An 11,325-nucleotide genomic window follows, 5' to 3' on the forward strand; every position below is an offset into this window, starting at 1 on the left:
CCTGGATGCTTCCAAAAACACAGCCATGCTTTTTCTCCTCCCATCATCTCCCTCAAGCCCCAGAAAAGGGTTGTTCCCTTCACATACTGGGTTGATTGACAGGGGGGACTTCCATGGAATGCTTTGGGGAGTGTGACAAGAGCAAGGGAAGGGAAGGTCATTGGGCTAGCAAACATCCACAGAAATTAAATAAGATGTAATAAGGATTATGTAAAACCTGTGTTTAAAAAATTAATTGCACAAAAACAGGATGGAAGATACCTGGCTCAACAGAAGTTCTTGTAAAAAAAAAATTTTTTTTTAAAGACTTAGTGGTTTCACTTGGCCACAAGCTAAAGATGATTCAATAGTGTATGTAGTAGCCAAAACGCTAATGCAGACTCAAACTGCATTCAGAGATGCAGTGTACAGGATGAGGGAGCGCACAGCACCACCCCTGCCCTGGACAGGCCATATTTAGAATAGAGGGCTTGGCTCTGCGTACTGCATGTTTAAAGGCCACTAACAAACGAGAGTTCTTAAAAATGGGGTGGCCAGGCTGGGTGCCACCGCTCACGCCTGTAATCTTAACATTTTGGGAGGCTGAGGTGGGTGAATTGCTTAAGCCCAGGCGCCCCAGACCAGTCTGGGCAACATGATTAAACCCCATCTCTACGCACGTGCACACACACACACACACACACACACCCCAAAAATTAGCTGGGCATGGTGGTATGTGTCTGCAGTCCCAACTACACAGGGGGCTGAGGTGGGAGGATCCCTTGAGTCTGGGTAGTCGAGGCTGCAGTGAGTGGTGATCGTGTCACTGAACTCCAGCCTGGGTGACAGAATGACACCTTGTCTGAAAAAAATACCCAAAAACCAAAAAACAAAACAAAACAAAAAAACGGGGAAGAGAAGGGAGAGGGAGCTAGTGGTCAAAATGTTGACAATCTAGAGACCATGCTACTTCTACACGGACAGACTAAAGGTGCAAGGGGTTCAGGGGTGGGGGAGATTTACACTGGAAATGTGTAGGAAGGACAGTTGTTTTTAACTCAATAGTTGTGCTGTTCAAAAAGCATCAGGCATGTATGTAGCTTCAGAACTAGAAACACTGAGTGAGAAGAAGTAACAGGGAGGCTGATTTTGGCTGAATGTTAGGAAGAGCCTTTGACAATTCAATCTGAGCCACAGAGATGGCTATCACATTCTGGAGGGAAGGAAGAAAGGAAGGAAGGAAGGAAGGAAGGAAGGAGGGAGGGAGGGAGGGAGGGAGGGAGAGAGAGAGGGAGGGAGGGAAGAAGTGGAGGGAGGAAGGAAATGTTAATGAGCAGACCATATGTTATGCAGTGCTCTGTGTTCTTGTTTTACAGTGGTGAGCATATCAGATGTGGGCTTCGCCTTTGTGGTGTTTGGAGACTAAAACAAAAGGCAGTAATTATACACATAAACACACAAATAAATTACAAATGCTGTTATGAGATAAAAGAACTAGTGCAAATAAGAGAAAGAAAATAAGAAGGTAAAAGTAATTCAAGTTATGAGTTCATAGTTACAGAAAGGATTCGAACTGTGACTTGACAGTAATAAATTATCAAAATGTGGCAGAGAGCATCCCTTGAATTGGGTTAAAGCTGGGACCAGTCCAACTGCTTTCTTTCAAATTGACAATACATTGGAATCACCTAGATGAAGATTTTCAATAGTTCTTGACCTAATCCAAGATACCCTTAATCGTAATTTTTGGAACTAGAAGACTCTGAAACTCTATGATAATATGTTAATTGAAAAAACTAGACTAAAACACATAATCTTTGATTCTGATGTCTGAGTTTCACTTGTGATGACTTTAATCTCTTTGCTTGGGTTATGGAACTAAGTTCCTCTGGTTCAGAGCTAGGATACCTTTGTCTCTTCAGGAGACCAAACAACGAAGGGATTCCTAGCCAGATATGCACCTGACCTGAATTTTTCCAAGAGGTGGGTACCATTCCAAGCACTAGCTGCTGCAGAGAAATTGTAGCTGGTGCCTGGGGTCCCTCTAGTGGTCAGAAGCTGTCACTTCACTATACTTATCTTTGGCCCAGGTTCGGCCAGAGAATTTGCTGATACGGGCTCTAAGAGGGATGAAGGAGTCTCGCAAAAAGCAAGCAGAGAAACCTAAATACATATATATTTCAGAAGGTTCTTCTCTAGAATTAATATTAAAAGTAGAAGTGACATAACTCAGGAATTTCTTTCCAAATTTTTCTTGACCCTTTTTACTTTGTCTCGGCTAATTTAAATTTAGAGAAAGGAAGGGAGTTGAGGGATATACAACTTATAGAATCCAGAGTAGACAGCTCTGTATTCTAAAGTAGACAGAGTAGACAGGATACCAGGCCATCAGTTAGGGATTCATTTTCATTCCCTGGCAAAATGCAAAACATATCAGAGTTGGGTGGTCAGATAGAGCACTGGGTTGAGTAGGGAGACATGACTTGTTCATTCTGAGCTATAACACTTCTCAGCTTTCTAAGTTTCTAAGAGAAAAAGCAGGTAATGACACCTTCCTTGCCTGGCTCACAGGTCTGATGTAAAGATTAAATGGACCAACAGATGTGGAAGCTCTGAAATCAGTTACAGCTGGGAAGAAAGACACTGCAATTAGTATTAAAGAAGAGTTTGCCCTGCAGGCAATTCGAAAAATGTCCATTGCCTTTTGGGGCCATTTCACCTAATCACAAGTTCTTACAAAGGCAGCAGCACGTGGGAGCTGGACTGCTAGGAGTTACCCTTCCAGCTCTGTCCTTCAGTGCATACTCAGCCCTGTGACCAAAGGACTCACAGAATCTGCCTAAAATGGTGTTTCAAAAGGACCTTTAAGGAAGAATTCCCTCACAACAGAGGTCAACGGGGGCGAGGGAAGGGAGCGAGTGATAGTAGTGATGGTAATGGGAGCTGTTGGTGGGTATTTTAATGACATTTGGGCTGGCTTTTGCTGCATCATAGTATTGTTTAGAGAAGGACTTAAAATGTTCTTGAATTGCCACAAAATCTTTTACCATACTTAACCTTACACAGGGACCCTCAGATGACCACATTGCAACTTTTCTCACAACCCTCTCCTGTGATTTCTGTTCCTTGATGTCCTTTGGAAGCTCCTTGTTGTGGGAGGGTGGAGTGCTTGGGAGAACTCATCTGCTTATCAGCCACGGAGCTCCCCCCAACTCATTGGAAATACATTAATGCCACGTCATCTACTAATGCCACTCAAGGTGTGGGCTATGGATCAATATCAGCATTACCGGGGAACTTGTAGGATATGCGGACTTTCAGGTTCCATCCCAGATCTGCTGCTGAATCAGAAGCCACATTTTCACAAGATCCTAAGTGATCGGTTTGCACATTGAAGTTTAAGAAGCACCCACATTTTGTTGGATATTCAACAAAATGAGAACCTGTCTTTAGGGTCTCCTCTCTCCCACCCTACCACTACCTCCAGCAGTCTCCTTGTCTTCCAGATTCCACCTTAAAATTCAGGAATCACCATGCACTGGGGACAGCCCTGCATAAACATCTAGTTCCCATGCTTTAGGAAAAGTGACAAAAACCCACACCCCCTTTCTGTCCCAGGTTCCCTTTGCCCCAGAAAAATAGACCCTCCTCAAATCTTCCCCCAAGGCTGGGCATGGTGGATCACACCTGTAATCCCAGCACTTTGGGAGGCCAAACGGGGAGAATCACCTGAGGTCAGGAGTTCAAAACCAGCTTGGCCAACATGGTGAAAACCCATCTCTACAAAAATATGAAAATTAGCCTGGCATGGTGGTGGTGCCTGTAGTCCCAGCTACTCGGGAGGCTGAGGGAGGAGAATCGCTTGAACCTGGGAGGCAGAGGTTGCAGTGAGCTGAGATTGCGCCACTACACTCCAGCCTGGGTGACAGACAGAGACTCCATCTCAAAAACAAAAAACAAAAAACAAAAAACTTCCCCTAAATGGCACAGGTCTCTGTGGCAATGGGGGACACAATCTTTCTACCTGTCTTTCTTTCTCCTGCTTTGGGTGGGAGGGGCCTCTGGAAAGAAGCATGACTGTGGGGAACCATCACTATGTCAGGTGTGATGCAAAAGTAAGACCAGAAGTGAGTGCTGAGGGGTGCCAAGGAGCTGGGCATAGGATGGAAGAAGGTGCTCCTGGAAGGTAGCAGAGAGACCACACACAGTCACGAGGGATGTGGGGTCTCAGGCTGTGCACCCCCAGACACTGGGGCAAGTGGGCACACTCACACGCACATGTGTACACAGTCACATATGGTCTACTGCTCCTGGACTCTGTGTCCAGGTACACATTGGAGAAGGCAGGCGGACACCATGCCAACCCATTCCCAGTGGCCAGACCTTATCCGTGCTCAGTGGCACAGACACCTCATAGCCTAATCCCCACACGCTGTACATACTCTGCTGATGCCCGAAATGACTGCGACGAGAGATCTCTCTCCTTGGCAAACATTGTCCCTTCTCTGTGCTCCTCTTTTAACAGACATTTCTCCAAGAGGGGCAATGGATTAAATAACAGACACTACTTGTAAGTTAGTGAATCCAGAAATGTTGCCAAAGGGAGGGTCGAGGGCAACAGGAGAAAAACAGGCAACTGAGGAGGGACAAGGAGCTGAATGAAAGAAGGAGCAGGGGCGGGGCAGCCTGAAGACAGATTTTGCCTGCATTACAATTACGCCAAGGAGCAGAGCTGGTCCGTAGTGCAGGATGGGGGCCTGGATTACACAGATCTGACTTCCCAGGGACGTATGGGGGAACTAGCATTTCCAGGCTTCTGATGGGCCTCCTGGGCTCCAGCCAGACTCACCTCAAAACAATTCCACCTGCACTCTTAAAACATGCCAATCTATCCCTGTCACTCCCGCGAGTATCCGTGGCTTCTCCATCATCCTAGTGTAAAGCCAAGCTTAGCATAGCTCCCAAGGTCCTCCTGAACCTTCCCCAAACCTGTCTCTCCAGCCTCACCAATCATGCTAACTTTTAGACATGATGAATGACCAGTAGCTCCCCCAAAGCAAGCCACCTTCCCTCGGGCCTCTGTGCCTTAGTGTGGGGCTGCTCCATCGGCCGAAAAGCTCGCCACACCTCCCCTTCATCTAGCTAATGCCTACATGTTCGAGACTTAGCTCTGCTGTTCCCTGACCTGGGCCCATCCTCTCTGTCCCTGCAAACTGAGTTGGTGAGTTAGGTGTGACTGCTCTGTGCTCCGGAAGCACACTGGGCATAATAATGAGTATCGTGTATTATTTAACCTCTGTCCTTATGTGTTGGTCCCGCCAACCGGGTTTCTTAAGGACAAAGGTTGCGGCTTCCTTTTACTTTCCGGAACATAGCCCAGTGCAGGACAGATAGTGTGTATTCTAAATGTCTGTTGTGTGTATTAATGTATGTATTGAGGATAGAGTTTAAGTACAAAACTCTTTGTGAGCTAATGGACTCTTCCCACTAAAGAGAAAAATGGGGCTCTCCAATCAGAAGTTATGCAGCTTGTCCGAGTATCAACTGTTAGAAACCAGAAAATTCTGAGATTTGAACCCAGGTCTGTGTTCCAGATGAATTTAAGGTCCTTGTTCCCTTATCTCTCATGTGCTCAGTGGGTGGTAAGTCATAACAGCGCTGCCCTGTTGTTGCATTTCCCATCATAAATTCAAGACATTCAGATCCAACCTTCCAGGAGAGACCTTAAAGTGAATCAGGTTTTGCCTTTGTGTTTCTATTTTATTCTTTCTTTCTTTCTTTAGTTTTTTTTTTTTTTTTTTGAGATGGGGTCTCACTCTGTTGCCCAGGCTGGAGTGCAGTGTCACGATCTCAGCCCACTGCAACCTCCACCTCCAGGATTTAAGCGGTTCTCCTGCCCCAGGCTTCTGAGTAACTGGGACTACAGGCATGCGCCACTATGCCTGGCTAATTTTTGTATTTTCAGTAGAGATCGGGTTTCACCATGTTGACCAGTCTGGTCTAGAACTCCTGACTTTAGGTGATCTTCTGGCCTTGGCCTCCCAAAGTGCTGGGATTATAGGCGTAAGCCACCGCTCCTGGCCTGCTCGCTTGTTTTATAGATGGTGGCTGAGGCTCAGGGATGTGGAACGTTCCCACATTACTGTAATACTCACAGCAATATGATAATGTTATCACGTTATTACATCATGGTGGGGCCAAAATGGGATGGCAGGGACTGGGCATGAGGCAGGAGACAAGGATGAGATGGGCTGGTTTTTCCACGTCAGCCCAGAATGAATCAAAGCAATGTATATTTATTGACCGTGAGCTTATCTGGGTGCCCGAGCCCCCTCCCAAACCCCAGCAGTAGGAGAAAAGTGACTAGGAGAACAAAAGCAGATGTTTCTCCAGCTACCCTCTCAGGTCAGAGGGAGAACTGGATGGAATCCATCACTTAGAGCCCACTTCCTTCTGGCCTCACCACAAGGGGCCACATCCAGATGGAGAAAATGGTTAGGAGGGTCGCACATTTGCATACATTTGCATGTGTTTGCATATTCACACAGAACATGCAGCTCATTCTCAGGCAATTTTCAAGTAAATGCGATTATTGCCACCTTCAGGTTGTCATGGATAGATTTTGCTATTCTCACTTTTGTTCTCACCCACCCACGGTCTCTGGGCCCTGATACAGGACGAGCCAGTGTGTGCGTGTTGGGGAAGGGGATACGTGAAGGCGCAGGAGCACCAGCACCAGGGAGAGGTGGCACCCAGGGCCAGGCACAAGGGCAGCACAGCAGCCTTGCCTTAGCCTGAATCCTCAAAGCACGCCATGCCGGCTGCTAGGTGACATCTGCTGTGTTCCTGCTAACAACTATGCTGATTGGAATGGACATTCTCAGCAAGTTACATGCTTTTTCACTGGTGAGGTGGCAGTGCAAGACAAAAATCTCTTTGGCACACAGGACAGTGGGCAGACGATGAACATTATATGAATATAAGCTGTGAAGTCAAATATCAAGCTCCCAGTCCCTTGAGAATCTTTTCCTCTAGAGTGTATTACCCCCCAATCCACCTTTTGTTATAAAACCTGCTTTCCTACTATTTGGCTCACAATAGGTTCTTCCCAACAGCCTTTCAATGGTTCAGGGGCTCAAAAGGCCCAGAGGGGAGCCTGTTTGTTCTTGCAGGCTGCCAGACAGTGGGCAGGCACAGCTCTGTGCATGGAGAACACAGGAAATAAAGAACAAGCCTGATCGTTGCTGTTCTGCCTGGCACTGAGAGGAGAGTCTCAGAAGCAACAGGATGTCAGGGTGTTCCTTCTTTGAGTTATTAAGTCAGAGAAAAGACTCCCCTGACTGATGATTCCTGTGAGTTTGAATACTCAGATAGCATATGAGTCAAATAAGAGAACTGTTTTACCAATCATAGATTCAAACTTCTCCTGTATGAATTTGCTGATCAACTAATCAACAAATACCTTCTGCGTGCCTCAGCCAAGCTAAGTAGCTGAACTCTAGTAGGCATTCAGTAAACACGTGTTAATTTAATTCACTGCAGTGTAGATATTGTGCTGTTACTGTGGAATTCAGAAGTTAAAAACATATAGAACTTGGCTTCTAGGAACTCAGAGTCTATAAAAATTTTAATACTTGAAATATTTTATTAATATTAATAATATAATAGAAGGAATATAACACAGTTGTCTTAGTCTGTTCAGACTGCTGTAACAAAATGCCGTAGACCGGGTGGCTTATGAACAACAAACATCCATTTCCCCTGCTGGAAAGTCCTAGATCAAAGTGCTGGCAGATTTGGCATCTGGTGAGGGCCAGTTTCCTGGTTCTTAGACAGTTGTCTTCTTTCATGTCCTCACGTGGCAGAAGGGACAAAGGGAGTCTCTGGGGTCTCTTTTATAATGGCACTTAAGCCTTCATGACCTAATCTTGCTCCAAAGGCCCCACCTCTTAACCATTATATTGGGGGTTAGGATTTCAACATATGAATTTTGATGGGACATGAACATTCACTCTTAGAGCAGTCATTAAAAACAAAGGCACTGAAGTTAGACACCAAAGTTCAATTCAGCTGTGCAACCTGAGACAAGTCATAGAATTTCTCTGAATCTTAGTTTCCACTGAAAGTAGACCAACAGCATCTTTTACATTGGGTTATTTGGAGCATTAAATTGACTGACTACAGAACTTAACACATTGCCTGGCACTGAGTAAGCCTTCAAGATGTTAGCTAAAATTTAAGAAAGGCATAATTAAGTACCAAAATACATGATTTAAAGTTGTACGATTTTTAAAATTAGAAAGAACCTTAAAAACTCTCTAATCCAGTGTTTTCCAAATAATGGTCTGTGGATTGTTGCCAATTTGTGACTTTCCTTTTTTTTTTAACCAGTCTGTAGCAAAATGGAATACAGAAAGGCAATGTGGCGGTAAGCTATTCTTTCCTTGCTGTTCAGTTTCGTTTCTTTCAGTGAGCTGACAAAAGGCAGGTGGTAAAATTGTTAATCCCATGTAAATTCTCCATTTATTGTTGTTGTTGTTTTGTTCATGAAATGTAGAAGTCTGAGAACCACTGCTTTAATAGACTAACTTTCTCATCAGTGGAGTCACTTTATGTGTCATCCTCTTGGCTCCATTTGAACAGGGTCAGGGTGCTGAAAAGTTATTTATACTTTAGAGTTCAGATAGAGCTAGGAGGACAAGCCTAACCCCTCTTCTACATGATTGTCTTTCAGATCTTTGAAGACACCAACTGTAAGGGAACTTGCTATAGTGGGCAGAGTCTTTGGCTTATACTCAGTTCCAGTTCTGCTACCATCTTTATTTCCTCCTCTGAACTTTTGTTAAATGGGCTAGGAGCATCTACTGGTGAAGAATGTTGTTGGGATCAAGGAAAATACTGCATGTGAAAGCACTTTGTAAATAGTGAATTGCCATGCAAATGTTATACCTGTGGTTTTGTTGTTGTTGTTGTTGTTTGAGATGGAGTTTCGTTCTTGTTGCCCAGTCTAGAGTGCAATGGCACGACTTTGGCTCACTGCAGCCTCCGCCTCCTGGGTTGGAGTGATTCTTCTGCCTCAGCCTCCAGAGTAGTTGGGATTACAGGCGTCTGCTGCCACACCTGGCTCTTTTTTTTTTTTGGTATTTTTAGCAGAGATGGGGTTTCACCATGTTAGTCAGACTGGTCTCAAACTCCTGACCTCAGGTGATCCACCCACCTCAGTCTCCCAAAGTGCTGGGATTACAGGCATGAGCCACCGCACCCGACCTACACTTACAGTGATAAGACAGCCCCATTTCCACCAAGAGATCTCCACACAGCACAGTACCTATTGTTTACCATCAGTTTTTACTTCTCTGGACATGGGTGGAGTAATGATTAATCAGTACTCTCCACAAAACATGATACCCAGAACTGAGCATGAACTTCAGATCTAGTTGGTAACATGGAGTAAAATGGGACAAAGCACTGGCCTGCATGGTCTTTAGGGTCTTGGCTTCCGTGATATTTCTTCTTTATGCCTTCTGACCTGAGCTCTCTACTTTTATGCTACAATCACAGCACGTATGTGTCTTGTTTCCCTTTTCGCTGGTTAATATCTTCAAAATCCTAAGACAGCTAATATTTTAGAGCAACTGGAAGCTTTGCCTTCTTAATTTGGCTTAAAGACTACAATTCTTAATCTACATTTTCCAACTTAAAACCTCTCTGGAGAACATGGCAACAATGTAAGAGTTTATTAGGGCTGCCTTTTCTTTGCCATGTTTCCATTTTACCACCTCCATTGTATTCTATCGTTTCTTCTTCTTTTTACATGGAATATTCCCTTTGAAAGCTATTTGAAACTATATTTTGCCAAAGGCCTATGCATTCTTCTCTAACTTGCCATACAATGTCCTGAGGAGTATCGTGAAATAGTTAGAAGGAGATCATAGAGGTTAAGAGTGTCAGCTCTTGGACACACTTATTTAGATTAAAATCCCAACTCTGCTACTTATTGGGTTTTTGGCCTTGGGTCAGTGACTTAACCACTTAGTTTCTTAGATCTTTCATCTGTAACAAGAAGATAAATATGACATCTACTTCGCCATGCTCTTCTGAGGAATTGGTTTGTTAATCTATGCAAAAGTGCTGAGCATAGTTCCTGGCACATAGTGAATCCTCAGTGTATCGTGAGCATTAATCTTATTATTGTCCTTACAGGACCATGTGAACTTTTGGATCTGCTCTTCCATGTTCTCCTCCTTATATCTTTTGTGTAAGCCTTTATTCAATCTGAGCTCATCAAAGAGCTCTTTATGAAGCCCCGTGGGTTTTGTTAGCTGCCTTCTCCTTTTTTTATCAGGATGACTCATGATTATTTTATTTGAATTTCATTTCTTAGAAGGGCCCATCCTGTTAGAGGGTGGAGCTCCATTATTAATTTTGCATCATGGGTCACAAGATCATAATCTTTTGCTCTGAACTATTAGACATTTGTTCTGGTGTCTGGGATATACTGATCTAAATATTTTAGTTAATTTATTCATGCATTGCTCGTTTCCCAAAAGGAGTTGAGATGGTTGCCACATTTTATTATAATAAGGGGCTACCCTATCATTTATTATCAGTTTTCAGAAATGTCACAGTCACTTTCCTCCCAGTTTCTTGTAATACACACATCATTCTACAGGTCTTCCTTACTGCTCATAATTAAGCCTTGACTAGCAGTTTCCTCTCATTACTTTTTTGCCTACTGAGAGATGAAGTTGTCAGCAAGGCCAGGCAAATATTCATCAGATGTTCTGCATGAGACTTCCAGCAGATGTCCTGCTAGTTGAAGTCCCTCGTCACCACTAGATCTTGCCTCTCTGCCAATTTTTGCAATTCAGAGAAAAGCAACGAGAAAGATATCTGTCTACCAATTGCACATGCGCGTGCTTTACCTCCTCTGTAAGAATAAGAGTTCCTGGAAAACTCTCTATTGTAAACGCCTTTCATACATGCCTAGGGCTCTGTTAGATTTTTATTATTTTTAAAATAAATTGTTATCTAGACTGTAAGATAATTGCTTAACATGAAGCTCTCTTGAAAGAAATAACTGTTAAAGACCTTTTGGGATTTGATTCTGTGTACTGTCGGTGGGTCCGAGTACCTGCCACCCTTCCACAAAGTGTGCCCCTCCTCCAGAAACCTGAGGGAAAATGTAAAATACCCTTACTCCTTGTAGACTTCCTATCGAAGACATTTAACTGACTTAAATCATCACACCTCTGGCTGGCCATTCAGCCAGTCTGAACTGTTGGTTGTTGGTTTGCTAGATAATATTTCTTTTTCTTTTTCTTTTTTGAGAAAGAGGCTCGCTCT

This window comes from Mandrillus leucophaeus, unplaced genomic scaffold, assembly GCF_000951045.1.
Source record: "Mandrillus leucophaeus isolate KB7577 unplaced genomic scaffold, Mleu.le_1.0 Scaffold1034, whole genome shotgun sequence".
Classification (NCBI taxonomy): Eukaryota; Metazoa; Chordata; class Mammalia; order Primates; family Cercopithecidae; genus Mandrillus; species Mandrillus leucophaeus.